General features: G+C 42.1%; 1 protein-coding gene across 14 annotated transcripts in view; it reads right to left on the reverse strand.

The window, feature by feature from the left end:
- The window catches only part of BTRC (beta-transducin repeat containing E3 ubiquitin protein ligase), a 123,715-nt gene that overhangs the window by 77,884 nt on the left and 28,510 nt on the right, over positions 1-17,321 (reverse strand). The window lies entirely within an intron of this gene.

Consider the following 17,321-nt stretch of genomic DNA (forward strand, 5'->3'; position numbering starts at 1 on the left):
AAGCCTTCCTTCATAGACTAAAGCCAGACTGGCCAAAAGTGTTTGCACTTGCATGCAGGGGTCTCTCCTTTTGAGTAAGTACAAGCAAGATAAGATGAGAAGTGCAGAAGTCTCCAAAGCACAAATTGATCAATCTTGGCGAGATAAATACTCCCCCCCCTTTCCACAGACAGGTAAAATAAATTTATTTGCCCAAGGTCACACAATGTCAGCGGAAGCGTTGGGAAGAGAAGCCAGGAAACCCAAGCTCACAGTTCTTGTAACCTTCACAATTTCTCTCTAGCAGGAGGTTCCTGTGAAGGGGCTCTGCCCTCCATAGCTCATTTTCCCTAAAATGGCTACTGTCTGTAATGAGATCCTTTTAAATCTGATTTGCACTTAAAACTTCAGCCTGTAATTAACGAATATAACTCTATGGCAGGTTGTCTTAAAGACCACTGCGAAATTATTACTATTTAACTCTCCCCATGAAGCCTCCTCCACCACTAAACACAACATGCTACAATGCATACGAAATCCCTAGACTGAAGCGTTTGACGGGAGATGACACGCAGTATTTTGTGTACACAGCCCAGCAAAACACTGCTGGGAACGCGATATAATACACGGAGAAATGCACTCCCAGGGACTACCAATTGGGCAGAGCTACCTTTAGTACCGCCTCGCTCGTCGTGGTGGAAATCAAACCCCTGCCAACTGGGGGAGGCTTTCTTTGGTGCTGTTCTGCCCTGCACTAATTATAAAAGAGTACAGACGCAGCCTTTTTCCAAGTGTGGGGAGGTGGGGGTGGGGGAGAAGCGTGTGTCTATGCGAAGAGCACAACTATTTTTTATGCTTTCAAATTCTTAATCCTGTTTGGAGCTGTCAGTGGGGGTTAATGGAAGCCTTGGATAGGAGAATTCCAATCTGGTTGGCAGATGGATAGGTTGGTTATAGCTGCATAACTATGTCTTGCCTGCAGGCACAATTCAGAACACTGTTAAAGCAATATAAAGTCTCTGTCAAGCTGAACCATTTGGATCAGTAGCAAGGAGAAATAATAATAAAAAAAGGAGTTCATTTCTGGGCCTTGCGCATTTATGCTAGTATGCAGAAACTGATTAATTGTCATCATGTGCTGGTCTGCTATACCTCGGATTTCTACTTCTGGAGTAGATTTTGCATGCTAATATAATCATTCTCCCTCTTGAGACATTAGCAAATAATCAAATGAAAAACAGGATCATAATTTACTGAGATTCGGGCAATTCTCTATGCAAATTTGACTTGTTATTGCTGCTGCCTCGTTAATCTGAATGCCTTTGACAAACTCCTTTGATTTATGAACTCATGACAACTCCAATGTGTATATATTTTGCTAGATTGACATTATCATTAAGAGTGGGTGGACTGAGCTCACATGAATGGCTGATTTTATTCGCTGGTGTCTGCTGCTCAACAGCTGAGCATCTCCTTCTCACAAAGCCCCTGAGCGCCAGGCTCTTCCCATCTACCCATCCATTCATCATCTCGATGTTAATTGGCCCAGGCTTTAAGCAAATTTTCAACACGATTTAAAGGCACGATGACACTGATTACTGACCCTCTGCCATACGGTGCCTATTGATTAACCTGACAGAGATGATGAGCTTGAGGGAAACTAGGTGTGTGCGGACCTCAGGGGGGAAAAAAATATATATATATTGTTTATGCAGGCAAAACACTTGTCATTATCCCAAAGGCCAGAATTTGTGCTGCACTGGCCCTTAAAACACACTATTGCTTTAAACACCTGCATCCAATACAGAAAATGCTTGCTTGCTGTGGAAAAATGATTACAAATTTGATGTCATGTGCAGTCTGTATTTTAATCGAGTTCCCTGATAAATAGACCCCCTCAAGCCAATCAAGTCTCGCTCCAGCCATTGCGTGCGTATACATCAGCTCGAACAGAAGCCGGGGTAGGGTGTGTTTTTAGTGGTATCAGCAGATCCGACCGCATGTAGGAAATCTACTTGGGTATTTCAGGTCTCTAAGCAAATAATGCAGTGGGAACACAGTGTCCAAACAGTTACAGTAGAGTAAATGTTTCAAGGGCAAACTGGATGCCTGACGTAGCTGTCTTGGTATTTCTGTTGCCACATTAAAATAGATGCTTTAGCCCACACCAGTGAAACAGTGCATTTCCCTTTTTCCAGTACAAACTGTTGATACGACCTGACCCTCAAGCTCCTAGGTGCATTGCGTGAACGCAGCATTTTATCAGAGCTCGAGAACAACTGACATCCTCTTTCACGTCTCTTGAAGTGTCCCTGCGCTGCACTTGGTCCTCCTCACCAAGGACAGAGGGGTACTGCCTCAGCCAAGAGGGAGCCACTGAATAAAGTAGGTACATCAGCATTCTGCCCGCAGACTGGTGCTGTATGAAAGGAAAAGGAAGCAGACGGCCTGTCTAACCCCCGCCCAGCCCCAGGTTAAGTCTGTCAGTCAATGCACACTGTTCTTCTTTCCCAATTCAAGCCAGCAGCCTGCCAGCGAGTCAAGATGTTTCTCCTGTTTAGGAGCGGGGCAGTCAGGGGGACAGGGGGTTGCCCCAAGATGCGACAAAGTCAGCTGTCTTCTAATTTCCATCAATTGCTTGCAGGCAACAGGACAAGGAATCTGTGGGTAAAGGCGTGGAGAAATTAGCTGTGATTGCCTGATGCCCATGTCAGCCAGAGTGGAATGAAAAGGGGAGGGGGATGGAGAGAGGAGCGAAAAAGAGAGAGAGAGATGTGTGGAAGTAAGCGCCAGTCTAAGACTAGAGGCACACATAAGCCTTACGTTCCCTTTCCAATAACCTTTGTAAGTGATAGATGAGTCCAAGCCCATTGTTATCGTTAAGGGACTGTCAGCATCCTGATTTTATAAATGCTGTCTGTCAGTTTATAAATATCTCAGCCATTTCAAACAGTGCTAGGATGAATCCTGGCATAGCCAATGTCAGCCTGAAAGCAGTATTACCGTTAAAAAAAAGAATGAGTCTAACATCCACTAAAAACATTTAAGGATAGCTTCTCCTTTTTTCTCCTATCATGAGGCCCAGAATGTTCAAATTCATGCTTATTTGGCTCGTCACTACAATATATAAAAGCAGTCCTTAGCATTGGTAATGTGAGAAAAACAAGTATGAAAGCTGCAAGTTTGAAGGCAATTCTCTGCCTGTTCGGTAGATAAAACAAAAATGACAGTTGTAACACACAGGGAGATCCACAGCAATGAAAATGCAGAGATAAGTATCAGACCCCATTCCTCTTTGGCATGTGCTGCTCCGAACATTCACCGAGATTAGATCCTTTTAGAGAACGCCATAAATTGCAATGTGTAGGCACAAGGGGGTGACTTCAGCCCGGAATGAAGGCACAGACAAGTTTCCCAGCTCTTACAAGTTTAAAGTTAAATGGTACTTTTGCAAGGGGTTTATGGCTAAAGCATTAGAATGACGGAAGGAGCGGGCAGAGAGACTGCAGCCCGCCTTGCAGCGACCAATATCGGAAAAGGAAAGGGAATAAGCTAAACTGGCCTTCCAGTTCAGTGCCTGCTTTGCAGACTGGTATGCACATGTGTATCATGATTATATATCTGTTATCCTGTTAGCTGCACAGAATCCTGGCTTTTTTTCCTCCAATACATTTATAAACTCCCCATGACAGGGACTTCTCCACCCCCACCCCGAATGGTTGTGTGGTGCCTAAAGAAATGAAGTTCAAATTCATGCCTGAGCAGCTCAGGTACCTACTATAAGCTAAATTCTTAAAATTGAAGCTCTGACAGCAGTGAAAATGGAAAAGTACAACATTGCCCCTCCATCCAGACACATACACGCATGTTCACACAAGTCCCAGTTTGGTCTATGTTAACGCTGCCGACGACAACAAGAGCTTCAACAACCGTTTTTTGCAGTTGAAAACCAGGACAAGATTCTGTTTTTTACATCTCTAGAATGGATCCTTTGTATTTTTCATTCAAATCAATAATTAGAAAATACACATCTTCAAAGCAATGAGACTTGATAATGGAACTTCATGGCATCAAGAAGAGTTTCTTATCAAGTTATTTAACTTATTAACTACTGATTGGTTATAAAGGGTAAATTAAGGGTGTGGGGAGTCTTAGCATTACTAGAAGAACAGTAAATTCAGCACAAATATCAAAGATCTGATGAACAGACGCATTTTGAAGAGCACGAATCTAGTTGTAGTTAAAAAATAAACAGAAATCCAGGTGCTGGGAACAAGCTATTTAGGGAAATTTTAAAAAACTAGCTTCACTTCATACGCATTTCTCAAATGAGAGCGAGAGAGACAGAGAAAAAGAGAGCGAGAGAAAATATGGCTAATGAGAACAGTCTTTCCACGTTCCCCGGGAAGCAGCCCTGCTTAACATTTCTGTTCTGTGAATTTAAGAGAGTCAGCAGTGGTAAATTTGTTTTTAATATTCAAGCTTTCAAGCCTTGCAAGCTAGTTGGCCAATGGCCCTTTCTATTCCAATGTTTGTTGGTGCCTTATTTACACAAGCATTACATCCGGAGAGCCTTTGAATATAATTTCACGTGGATTAAGGGAAGAACATTTGCTTCTGCTAATCAGGACATCTGGTTATTTTTGTAACTCACAGACATCTGCATTAGGCAGTTCAACTTCCCCATTCCTCATAACAAGGTTAGAGCTTAAGAAGCCTCAGGGACCTCTAGTTGAATTTTATTATTTGCATTTTTTCACAGCCAGGTCTGTTTCAGAATTTCTTTTCCTAAATAGCACAGATCGATCAGCACCTTCACAGGTATACATATGCTTTTATAGCTTGCACATTCTATGCATGATTTTATAGCGTACATCTTGTACTCCAAGATTTCGTAGTAGTTCAAAGCTATCTACCTCTTTTTAAGGAACAGAAAACATATTCCCAAAAAGCATGGATGAAAACATCCAATTAACCTTATGATACACATAATATGGGTATACTTCCAAATATCCAACCAGGCCACTTATGCAAGACTGGTGTCAGGACTTGTTCTGAATCTTGTTATCACTGTGCTTTTGTGGTTTGTCTCTTACAGGCGGCTTATCCTGCATATCTGCTCCCCACACTGAACAAAACAGTATTCTTCCCTTCCTATTCTTCAGGACAACCTCAAAGATTTGTCCAATCTTTTAAATTCTTGCTCAAATTCTTCTTTAAACAGTTTCAGTTGAGGTTAATTTCTCCGCCAGACTGCAGGATTGTGCCACACATACTTCAGGAACAGGGATTTCACACGCAACAGAAGCTTTTTAAAGAAGAACAGCATCAATCAGGGCTCGGCTCTTGCTTCTTTGTTGGTTTCATTTTGCTACATTCCTTTCACAAAAATTCATTTTCAACACTCATCCCAGGGTGTTAAAGTACTAAAGTTTGAAACGATACACTCATTCTCAGCTCGCAGGATTCTTCCCTCCCCCTCCCACAAATCATAGCTTTTATCAGTGCTTTTGTATGCCGGAATAGTACAGGTTTTTATTTTTTCTCCCCTGCATGTAAGGCAGGGAAGGGGGAAAGGCACAAAGTCAGCTTTTACAGGCTCTGAACATAAGCCAACATCCAAAAAAAGATGTCAAAAACATATTTCTAGTACTAACAAGAGTTAGCAAGAACCAACAGATCCAGGGAGAGTTTTTAAAAACTTTTTATTTATTAAAATTCTCTAGATACAGATTAACTTTCTTTGTACAATATTTATTACGGCTTCATCTGCATAGGAGCTGCAAGTGCTCTGAGAAATGGGTTCTAAAATCGGCTAGTTTTGCTGCAGATTTCATGTCCTCGAAGCATTATTTTCTAACTTTTTATAACTACTCCCCTCAAAGGACCAAAGCCGTCTCACTATAAAACCCCTTCCCTCCCATCCCTGGTCATCACCTACACTTGTTATTTTATTTTTTTTTTTAAAACATCTCATTCTGAGCTTTCCTGTCAAGTAAACAAAAAGACCTCCACTTCTCATCGCACCCCTTCCTTAGAGCCCGTGGCTTTCTCGCTCCCAAACAACTAATTCAACCACAGTGTCCTCATCTCGCTGTACTGTTTTAGGCTTTTCTGGTTGTTTTTTCCTTCCTATTTTTCATTGCAGGGAAGGGGACAAGGAGATACAAAACAAAGGTATAAAGCAGAAGTTAAAGTTGTCTGCCCGAAGTCAAAATGACAGCACGGGGGAACAAACCCCAAATTCTGTGTCCCACATTGTGTTAACTTTTTAGGCACAGTTCCTCCCCAAAACAGCGAATGAAAGCAGCTCACTTGTTTAAAGAAATGGCTACCCAGTGATCTCACTGCAGCGTTAGACTGACACGAATTCACAGCATATTGTCTACACCGCAGTATGCAGAGGCACCCGTATCTTTATGTCCTAGACCATGTGAGCCAGGTGACCCTGCAGCCAAAGTGACTTGGTTTTCAGTCTAGAACAGGTGCGAAGTACCTATAGAGTCACCATGGAGCAGATCAGGCGACACAGCTCCACCTCCCCGACGTGCCTCAGAGTAGTAATTTGTCCACACAGGCAGGCCTTGGTGCCTTTTCGAGCTTCCAAAGCTACCTTCATTACAGCAAGCATCATCCACCACTAGACCATGGAGCAAATTTAGTTAACTTCCAATACACGGTGTGTTTACTTCCATATAGTGCTGTTGAAAAAACTCATTGCTGATATAAAAAAAAAAGCGCGAGTCTAAACACGTCCCAACCTTCCATCACATCAAGCAAAAAAATTTTATAATCTTCTGAAAAAAGAATGGAAAATTACAGATTAGGCACTGCACATTATAACATTTGGCTAGCAAGCACTGCGGCCTTTTAACAGCCGCCGCCCAAGAAACAAATCCCTGGGTCCTCCGGATTTGGCTAGACCAAATTTGAATGTGGTAACACAACAGCCGCTCCTGTAACATTTCAATTTAAAAGCTCACTATTAGGTTCTGCTATTATGAAATAATTCAAACTCCAAAACACCGTTTTCTTGAACTACAACAAGGAGTTACAAAATGTTACTGCAAATCTCTCTCTGCTGGGTAAGGAAGAAGAGTCAGACCTGCTATGGAGACCCTCAAATGGGGTGGGTAGTCAAGCAATCAAAGAAGGAAAGATAAAGGTGTATATAGTAGCTCGCCTTCAGATACCTTGGGGCTAGCAAACATTTTGTTCCTATAGGAAATTATACAGCTCTAGATCACTGCCTATTGAGATCCACTATTCGCAGCTTTTTGCTACGGCATGAATGGCTTATTAAACCTACAACATATCTGTTTTAGTTAACTTCTTGGTGAAGAGGGGCCAGGAAAACAAAATGTACTTAAATGCTGATTTTTTTTTTTCCCAGGCTGAATGCCTTTCATCCAATAAGACATTCAAAGCAGTGACCCAGCAAATGGATTGAAAAAGCAATCTTCCGTCTCAGTGCCACATTATCATTCCTATTCAGTATTCTCGGTGAGATATCTCAATCAGCTGGATGTGTGTGTAAGTGACAGCGCAGCCCATTGCTGGGTTAATTAAACATTTGACTTTAACACCCTCCCCGTCATTAAGCAAATAAAAACAGATAATTCAAACTGCACTTCATCCACGGGGTACACAACATACATGTCAAAATTAAGAGAGTCCAAGGCCCTCAGGGAGTTCTACTCGGGGAGGTAATCAGTTTAAATCTTATCTGGTTTATCAATTATTCTATTGATTAAAGCAGGGTGATTATACAAAACTCCTTCTTGCCACATGGGATACATGTCAGCAGAGCAGGACAACACAGGGAGGCTCAAAAACGATTTAAAGAAAATACAGACAGATGAATAACAGTCTATTAGTACATGCCAGCAATCCATAGATGGAAAGCCTGATTCTTCTTTTTAAGCAAGTGAATTAAGATCCTTCCAAATTAGAGTGCCAATGTTGTTATCTCACCTGCTTTAAAATCAGATCTATATGTTGAAAGGGCAACATTTCTTCATTTTAAGCAGATGATTTCTTGCCCAGTATTTGAAACATGGTTTATTGCTGCTGGTGTTGGAACATAACAAAGACACCAAACACAAGAAATCCCAGACTTCTTTTAAAAGGTTTTATACTTATCTATCAATGATTCTCAAAAAGTGGATGGAAAGGGCATTCTCAGTACTTGAACTCTCCCACATACATACATGACATAGCCGTAAGTAAAATGTTTTATTTTAACGATTAAAGTGTGACAGCTCATCTCAGACACAGAAAGATTGTGCTTAGGAGTTCTGGAGATTTTTTTTTGTTTTGCAGCCCTCCAAAATGAGACCTTAGCAGCTGTGGGAGCCGCCACAGCCACAGTCTCCTGATTTTTCACAAGCCCTCACACAAAATCCCACCACAGCAGTCCTTACTGCAACTTCTCTCTTGCATGCGGCCACAGTACACAAAGCAATTCCAGGTACTTCTCATGTTTTGTTTCCAGGTGAAGAAAGGTTCAAAGGACCTCTGTCTCCTCCAAGGTCTGTTCATGTCCTGAGTTTATGAGCACAGCCGCACCTCCACTGCCTTCCCCGTAACATTTTGTTTCAAGTTTCACTGTCATATCCTGAACTGGATCCTAAACTGGCCTGTACAAGACCCTGCCTTACACATACAAACCAGGGACCTTTTAAAAATGAAACACTGCAGTCTAGGAAAAAAACAACAACTGAAATTTATTTCTAAAAGTTCCCTCAAAGCAAACAATTAGCAGCAGAAGAAAGATCAGCCTTAAACCAGGGACTTTCTTTTTCCGTAACATCTCCTACAATCTGTTTCGTAATGGTCAGACCATTAGCACAAACTATTTATTAGTCATCTAATCACCTCTCCTTTTTTAACCAGGACAGAGGGTATGAACCACAGCGGTCAAAACACCGACAAGCCGGAGAGCCCCGACGCCCCACCGGCAAATGCTGTTGGAGCTGCAGCCACAGACATTTTAAGAGACAAGGACAGCTAAAAAGAAGGCCCGAGGTACGTTCTTGCCCTTCACCTTCAGAAAGGGATCACACACCACTCCGTATCGGCACTGCGTGTGCATCCAACCAGACTTCAGCCTCTTCTTTGTAGATCTCTTTTCTTCTTTGGAAGCAAACTGGAAGCCTGCATTAGCATGCTGTATTTTACTCTCACCACTAGCAATACTGAGGGTGCTATTTGTAATTGTATTCTTTTAAGAGGTTTGTTCTCTGCAGCTGTTTTCTGCTTGCAGTGTATTTTGTGTAATCAGCACATCATCATAAATACATTGGCTGTTCCCCCGAGGGAAGCTGTCACTGTTTAATTTACAGAACAACCTGGCCAATGTGAATTCTAACACTACAGCACTATGGCAAGAAGTTACCACACTCGGAAAAAACAGGCTTCTATGAATTTTTATATCAAGAGCTGGTCCCAGGACAATATAGGTTCTAGAAATAGATTGTTTTTAAAAGCACTTTATACACTGGATGGAATGGATTCTTTCCCACTTACAGCTTCTTAAGGCAGCACCAAACTCACTCCCACATTATTTTAAAGGTGACAACCCTAGTCCCCCCCAACACGACCATCTTCATTTCTGACTTCTACCAAAAGAAGGCACTACACGTAGGTGTCTTATGCTACACACCGATTTCTTTCATATTTTTTTAAATGAAGAACAACCCAAAACATGGACGTGTTAGTTGTCTTCATTTCAACAAGGGAACGTACTCTGTTGCAAGGTCAAATGTTATTACCTACATCAAAAGGTTGCTGCACAGTTTATTGCTCTGAAGATGCGACAGAAAAGCAAGGCGTATTCCTGAAAGAGTGAAAACGTATGCAGCTTTATTGGCTGAATGAAGAGTTGCTTCCTTTGTTTGCTGGATATATGGTTGTATTTTGAGAGAATAAATCACAAGGATTTTTGTAGGAGGTAGGCAGAAGGCGGATGGCTGATCCTACTATATACAGACACGATTTAGAAAATTACACAGTGGTACCAAATTATACTGGCAATCATTTAAGAACTAAACATGAACCCCAAATAAACATTTGGGCATGACCAATGAGTTACTTGGATATTTCATTAGCAACAGCTACTAGAAGCAGTCTACTTGACTACTTGGAAAGGGAGCCAAGACGGCAGACAACCTGATTTTTATTTTTTTTTTACTTTTTTATACATATATACGTGTGTGTATATGTATACACAAAAAATAAAAATGCTGAAGAGAAACAACCACTAATGTAAATAAAATCAAAACCAATTTAATGGATAAATTTGTTTGGAAATTCTCCAAACGCAACACAAAACTATTTCATACATTAAAAAAAAAAAAAATCTGCTTTCCATTTTGGGGGACAGCAGCTGAAATAAACAAATTTCAATGAAACTGAAAATTCCCAAGTTCTGTGTACAGCAGCACTTTGCTAATTCTTGGTGGTAATTAGAAGCCCCGTTTAACATCACCAGACATGGGGCAAGTATACAAACATAATAAAAAAGATTTATATGCATCACAGCGTATTGTTTATATATTTTGACAAGCATAGTTTAATTTTACTTAGTTTGCAGAGCATTCTAGTAAATTATTTTCATCTATTTGAAAAGTAACAAAATCTAAGGAACTACCAGTGAAGCAAAATAAATACCATATTATCTCTGATATGGTTTATGAGAATGATCTACCAAACATACAGAAGGCTGAGTGGAAATGGCTGAAATTTTATGGAAAACTGAGTCATCTGGTTGTCTATAGAAGAAAGAATACAGGAAAGAATATCTGACTGTTTTTATGCACCATGTAAGTAGTAGCAGAAGAAATAAAAAGAACCTCACCTGGCATAGTGTAGTAAAGTATCTCTTCAAGCTATGAATTTTAAGATTTAGCAACTGTATTTCTACACTAAGTGTTTGGGTTTGTCCCCCTGAAATCTGCATGTGGTCACATAAATACCTGATTTCAAACAAGAAATATTTCATTTTGTTCTTCCTATACATGCATGCATTTAAAGTTACTCAGAACTACCTCTGCATGTTGTATTTCCCAAGAGTCACTGAATTCTGACTAACATTGACTTAAATGCTGGATGATGAAGTACTTCGCGACTTCCCTAAATTTGTGGTAAAATTCCATATTTTAATTTTTAAATTAAAATTATTATTTAATGCGGTATTAGCTTTTTAGCGCTTCTCCAGAAATGGGTAAAACCGATCTTGTGCAACTGGCTCCCCCTGAAGCACTGCCCATAGAGCCACCAAATTCAAAACGATGACCGAGCCAAGTGATTTACAGCAGACTATGCTGGCGTGCAGAAATATTTATAATTGCCGCGAGGGGACTGCAGCGGGGTGCGCTTAATGCCTTCTTCATATAAAGCACGGAAGAGGAAGGTTAGACAATGCTTAGAGTATCCGGAAGAGCGCGGAAAAGTCACTAAAATGTTGTTTGAAAAGAACAGATAAATACAAATGAAGGCATTAAGCAACAAGGAGCAGCAGTTTTGTTTGGGCTCCCGAAAGGCCCCGCCGCCGCCCCCCCCCGCCCCTGCAGTTCCCGCCGGGGCCGTGAGAGGGCAGCACAGTACGCGGGATGGCCGAGCCCCCCCCGCCCCGCCCCGCCTCCCCGCGCACGCGCGGTGCCGCCAGCGCCCGCCCGCACAGCCCGATTCTAATTCAATTAGCGCAGTCTGCAACTCCAGAAAAGAGTAATTCAATTAGCGCATTGTGGAGCTCTACAATACCTCCAAGCAGATGTTCACAATCCTGAGGAACCGGAGCTAGCTTTAAAAATACCTGTACGCCTTCAATGTGGCGCTGCATATGCCATTTGTCACGGCGGCTTTATACACCCTTCTGACTCCTAACAGGGGAGGAAAGCAAACTCAGATGAGTTTTGTTTCATGTGCTGAACTCATCAGCCAAACTAACGCCGCTGTGCTAAAGACCTTGCCCTCTCCGCGCCGGGAAGAGAGCATTACATAGGCACAAGATCATTAACGCAGAGGCTGAAGGAGGGGAGGCCTTTTAGCTACGATGCGCTTTAAATTCATCATCGCGCTGGGCGTACTGGGGTGGTATTTCTCAGTGACAGATACCGTCGTCTTGATACTCAGACTGAAGAACTACTAAGAGCACGGGCAACTTTTGACAATCAATACGGGCGCAGAATAAATGCCCATTTCTAATTACTAAATTGTAATGTACTACCAAAAAAACCCCAAACCACCTCCATCATTGATCCACGGAGAAGGATTTCTTTGCCGTCTGAAAGGAGGGAAGCGTCCCCCGTCGTTGCTGCTACCCGAGGGCTGGGATCCTGCAGCAGGACCCGGGGGCTCTCAGAGTTGGGTGGGCTTCCCAGCATCGCCCAGTAACAGCACGGGTTATGCCAGAGCCAGATGAGGCCGTGAGGTTTAAAGGGGGATGAACCCTAAATATGTTTAACAAAGCTGTTCTCTAGTCACTGGGCATTTACTTTATAAAAAAAAAAAAAATCCCTGGTTAGGATAACCCTCATGGTCCTCCTACAGTGAAGCTCGCAAAAGCCTGAACCACAGATGGGGGCTGGAGTCAAGTGCAAAAATTACGCAATTAATTTGGCTTCATTTCTGGTCCTCCTCGTATCCCCTCTCATGCCTTTATAACTGCTCCTGCCAGGGGGCAGGATGAGGAGAAACAGGAGAAACTGCTGCCGAACACCTCCAACAAGAAACTTTGCTTAAAAAACCAGGTGTCACGTTGTGGCAGTTCAATATTTCATAGCCAATACAAGGAATGTGCAACAACACTGCAACTTTAAATCTTTGCCTCCCGTGTCAGTCTCTCTCCTCTCATTGTAATGCCAAAGGGAACAGCAATCAGAGTGGAGATGTTCAACGTGATAGAGGTCAGGACACCAGTGGATCAACGTACCAGAAACACGACCTTGTTTATTTTTTTCCCCAGTATTATTGTTTACAGGGTGCTTTGCTCATGTACCTTGTGGTTCTTAGCTAAAAGATGAAATTACAGCCCAGGATGAAGCGCTCAGGCACACATCCAATTTGTGTTTCCATCTCAGAAAAGAAAAAGCTTCTGAGGCCCTCGGGCTGCCATTCAAACTTGGAGAGGCTGACATTTTTAACAGCATGAACCAGAGACTGGCAGAGGGAATGATCTAATGCATTTCTGACTTGTCAATCAAAGATCTCACCTCTGCTGTCTTGTAAACAGTTGGGGGCCACCTAACTACATTCATAAGCAGGGGAGCGCCTGCCGCCAGCCGGGGGGTGCTGGAGCCGCATGCTCTGGCTATTAGTCACCAAAATTATGATTCCATTTTGGAGGCGCACCGTAAACAGCCCGCGGGCAGATTTCACACGGCCGCTGGGAGAGCGCGAGGGGGGAATACAAAGCAGGCCTGGTCGAGGGCGGCCATGTCTCCGTGCCGATGGAGCCTATTGACGGGGCACCCCATCTCTCCCCCAATTAGAGACAGAACCACGCACACCAGCAAACGCCTGCTCCAAAGCCGAACAATTTCCTTCAAATGCTTTTCTTGCAAATGCATTTCTGACTATGCACAGCTTGCCCACCCCGAGACTTTAGCTTTAGTCCTCTGTATAACCATAAATAACGTACTGCTGCTCACATTTACACTGTATTTCTCAGCAATAAAATATCAACTTTTAAGTCAAAAATGCATGAACAGGCTGAAGGAAATTTAGAGAGACAACCGTGTCTAACAATTTACTGACAATGCTTCTTTAACAAATGTTCCACTTCCTAACAAGAAAATATAAACATTAGAAAAAAATAGATGTAAAAATCATTTGAGAAGTGAGTTCGTCTCTTCCTCATGGGTGCAACAGGCTTCCATCACTGCAAACCATTTACATCTTTCACACTCTCACCCTTCTCCAAAAGTGATCTCAGTCCAAAGAAAGGAGCGGTGTACGTCATGTCCATGCTGCACAACCTGAGGTGAGCTTCTGTTTACTTCAATTTGCCTAGAAGAGTACGCCCATGCTTTCCTCGACCGGGACAGAGCTGCCAAGACCAAGGAAGACATACCTTGCTTCTGCAAAACCAAGCAGAAGCTAGTCCATCCCCCCCGGTGCCTCGGCTCCAGACAAAGAAGTAAAAGCATGACTCTTGTTCCAAAAAGTTTACAATCTAAACTGGAACTGATATTCGTGAGGGGTGTCAATTCGGTAAAAAGGAAGAGCTGGACTGTTCTCTCTGATTACCCTGATACATAACCTTTGGCAAGACTTTTAAATTGCTCCGTAAGTCTCCTCATTTATACAACAGCTTACAGAAATAAATTCCAGTAAATACTATGGTCTTCTGCAAACCTGGAAGGATTAATACAACCGTTTCCTTGGCATACTTGACGGGTGTAATTGTAAATCAGAATTTTCAGAGAACTGCGACTATTAAAAGCAACATAAACTGAGCCTTGTGAGCATGCAGGGAAAATATTTTAAAAGGGAAAGTAATTATCTTCAAATGAAAAATGTCATGAAAACAGACACCTGTTGGCACATCTGGAAACTTCCAAAGCACGGATTTCTAGGAAAAAGAATATACTCTGCGTAAGGGTTTTTTTTTTTTATTAAGAGAATCTTCATGCAACCTAGTTTTCAGTTGCTTTTCAGAATAACAGTACAGTAAAACTTGGCATCCAAGACACTGAAAACGGAAGGGCTGGCCTTTTTCCCTTGTTAAAATATGCGCTTTGACTCCTTCCCACGGCGCCTTATAGGAGTTCATGTTCCAATTTGCTGCCATCTTCCACTATGATCTCTATGAAATTCAGTTACACGATAGACTATCAGTTGCAAAGCCCTTTGAGATAAAAGATGTTAAAAAGAACTGTTTCCAGCTCCTTATTCCCCTGCTCCTGGGTTTTGCCTTAAAACCTTTCCCACTGTGGGAGGATTGCCAAACAGAGCTGAGGAACCAGAAGATCCTGTTTTCACACAAGTGTCTCCAATAATAAAAACACACAAAGAAGAAAAATGAAGTTATCTGACATATTAACAGAATCATCTCTAAATCGACTATCTGCCAATGTTTCCCATGAGGAGTCAGCAGGGCTTTAACTGAGCTATTCAAAAAGAGCCTCTTTCCACATTTCTGTCTGAGCATCTGAAGGTAAGCATGTAAATAACTAGACAAATTCAGCAGTGACTAAGTAGCCTTCCAGATGGCATCTTCTCTTTTGCCACAAGCAAAGAACATTGATATGCTTCTCCAGTTACTTCAAGCTTGCTACGGAAAAAAGAAAATAACTTAATATGAGAAAATTTGCTGGGCTACAAGAAAGTCTTTAATGCTTTCCTGAAGATTCGTTACCAAAAAAAGCATTAAAGAACGATGAAATATTGTAACATCACAGTTCCAAGCAGGCTCCAGACCACTCCCATGTAGACTTCTGCACTGGTAAATGCAGAAGCCATGCCTCTTAGAGCGGAGTTTTCTTCAAACCATGCAAGTTAATGGGGATCAAAGCCCATTGAAAAAAAATGGACTGAAATATGGATGACTCATTGCTGCAGAAGCTGTTGCTGGCAATTTAGTTTCTCTCTCTATTGGCACTAAACGCATTCCTCAACACAGGAGTTGGAGTGCTGTGAAGAGTACCAGTATACCTACCATTTTAGATGGCAAGTGGGGCAGACTTCCCCAATTCCCATAGTCACTAAATACACATAGAAACGTCTCTCAAAATCTGCAGGAATGCAAATGTCAAAGTCCTGCTACTCTCCCAAGAAGGCAGTACACGGTGAATGGTTGTGCAGCTGACTCATTTGACCCCAAATATCAATGCGCTGCATTAGCGGAAAAGTTATTGCTCATATCTATCATTAGCAAGAACATCTTGAGCTAAAAGAGGCTAATATCCCTTCCCCTTTGTAATGTATGCTTATTCTGAGTAATCAAAAATAATTCAAGTAGAAAGAAAGAAGTCCCAATTTGAGTTCATAAATTGCTTTCCATATACTGCTAAGGCTCTCTAAAACCTGAGCTTAAAGAGATCTGAGATTTATTCAGCAGCAGAAAGCCCAAAAATGAAGCCCATCCGATTTAGTCAAATTATGCAAATCAGGATTAGAAGTAGGAGTCTAAATTCTGCCTGTTGTCTCCAGAGTCCTCTTAGACTAATAAAAAGTCATCTTCCCCCTCCCCCATGGAAAGCTCTAAAAGCTTGCTTCAGCAAAGGAGGCCTGGCAGGACACCTTCCAGAGTCCATCAGTGCTACTGCTGGGTCAGCAAAAAGAGTTGCAGCAAAATGATGCAAGACACTTACGCCTCCCCTGAGACTGCGAGGATTATTTTCACAGTACTCTCCTAGCCCTGGGAGCAAGAAGCCAAATTCAAAATAATCTTTACGTGCTGTTCTTCAGAGGCAGGTAATGATCTTTCACCAAAATGACTGAAAATTTCAGAAGGGTTCTAGCTTATTCGTCATGTCTGGTTTTGCAAGATGCTGGTGAATAAAACTCTCTGCCACAGGTTAGGTCAGCACAGCATAACCCAGCAGCACAAACCTTGAAGTAAACATTCATGATACCACAAGCTCCAATGAATACGCAGTCTACAGAGATGCTCCCAAGGTCCCTCAGTCACTGCGGTTCACAAAGAACATCTCAGAGACAGAGTATCCAACATGAACATAGCATCTCTGCAGCCCAGTCTCTGCTGCTCTCCTGGTTTTATCCACAAGCCATCGTAAAATGCTTGCAATGATCCTGAGGGCCTTGTCTAGGTTTCTAGATGCTCACCCAATAGCTGCCTCACTCTCTACCCACAGGAGAGTGGCTGCATTTTCTAACATTCACTGGTCACCCAAAGCCTCTGAACAAACCTGTTCGGCAGAAAGCTTCTCAAGACAGAGAAAAGCTTGAATCTAACACATTCAGAGACCAAAGAAAAAACAAGTTTCCTTTATTTGCCTTTTGATTGACAGCTTACTTGTGCAATAATTTTCTGTAGTCAAAATGTCCAGACTACTGTTAACAAACCTGAAGTAAACAAATGCTGGCACCAATTATCACTATGGCAATGAACCCGCCCCCTCAGTCCTCTAAGTGGCATACAGAAAATTTAGATAGGAGGGGAATCACTGCATGAATAGCCAGATTGGAGACTGTGTGATGGATACTGTTTGCCAAATATAATTAAGTGGTATATTTTTGACACAATTGAAAGCCAATGAAAAGATGATGGTACCAAGCCAATTTAGACAAAATAATTATATTACATCGAGGTAATGGAAATGCCCCAGTACCGAGCTGCCCTGAATCTACACAAGATGGGTTTAAATATCAGAGGA

Source organism: Nipponia nippon, unplaced genomic scaffold, assembly GCF_047370975.1.
Source record: "Nipponia nippon isolate SJK-2023a ecotype South Korea unplaced genomic scaffold, ASM4737097v1 scaffold_3, whole genome shotgun sequence".
Lineage (NCBI taxonomy): Eukaryota > Metazoa > Chordata > Aves > Pelecaniformes > Threskiornithidae > Nipponia > Nipponia nippon.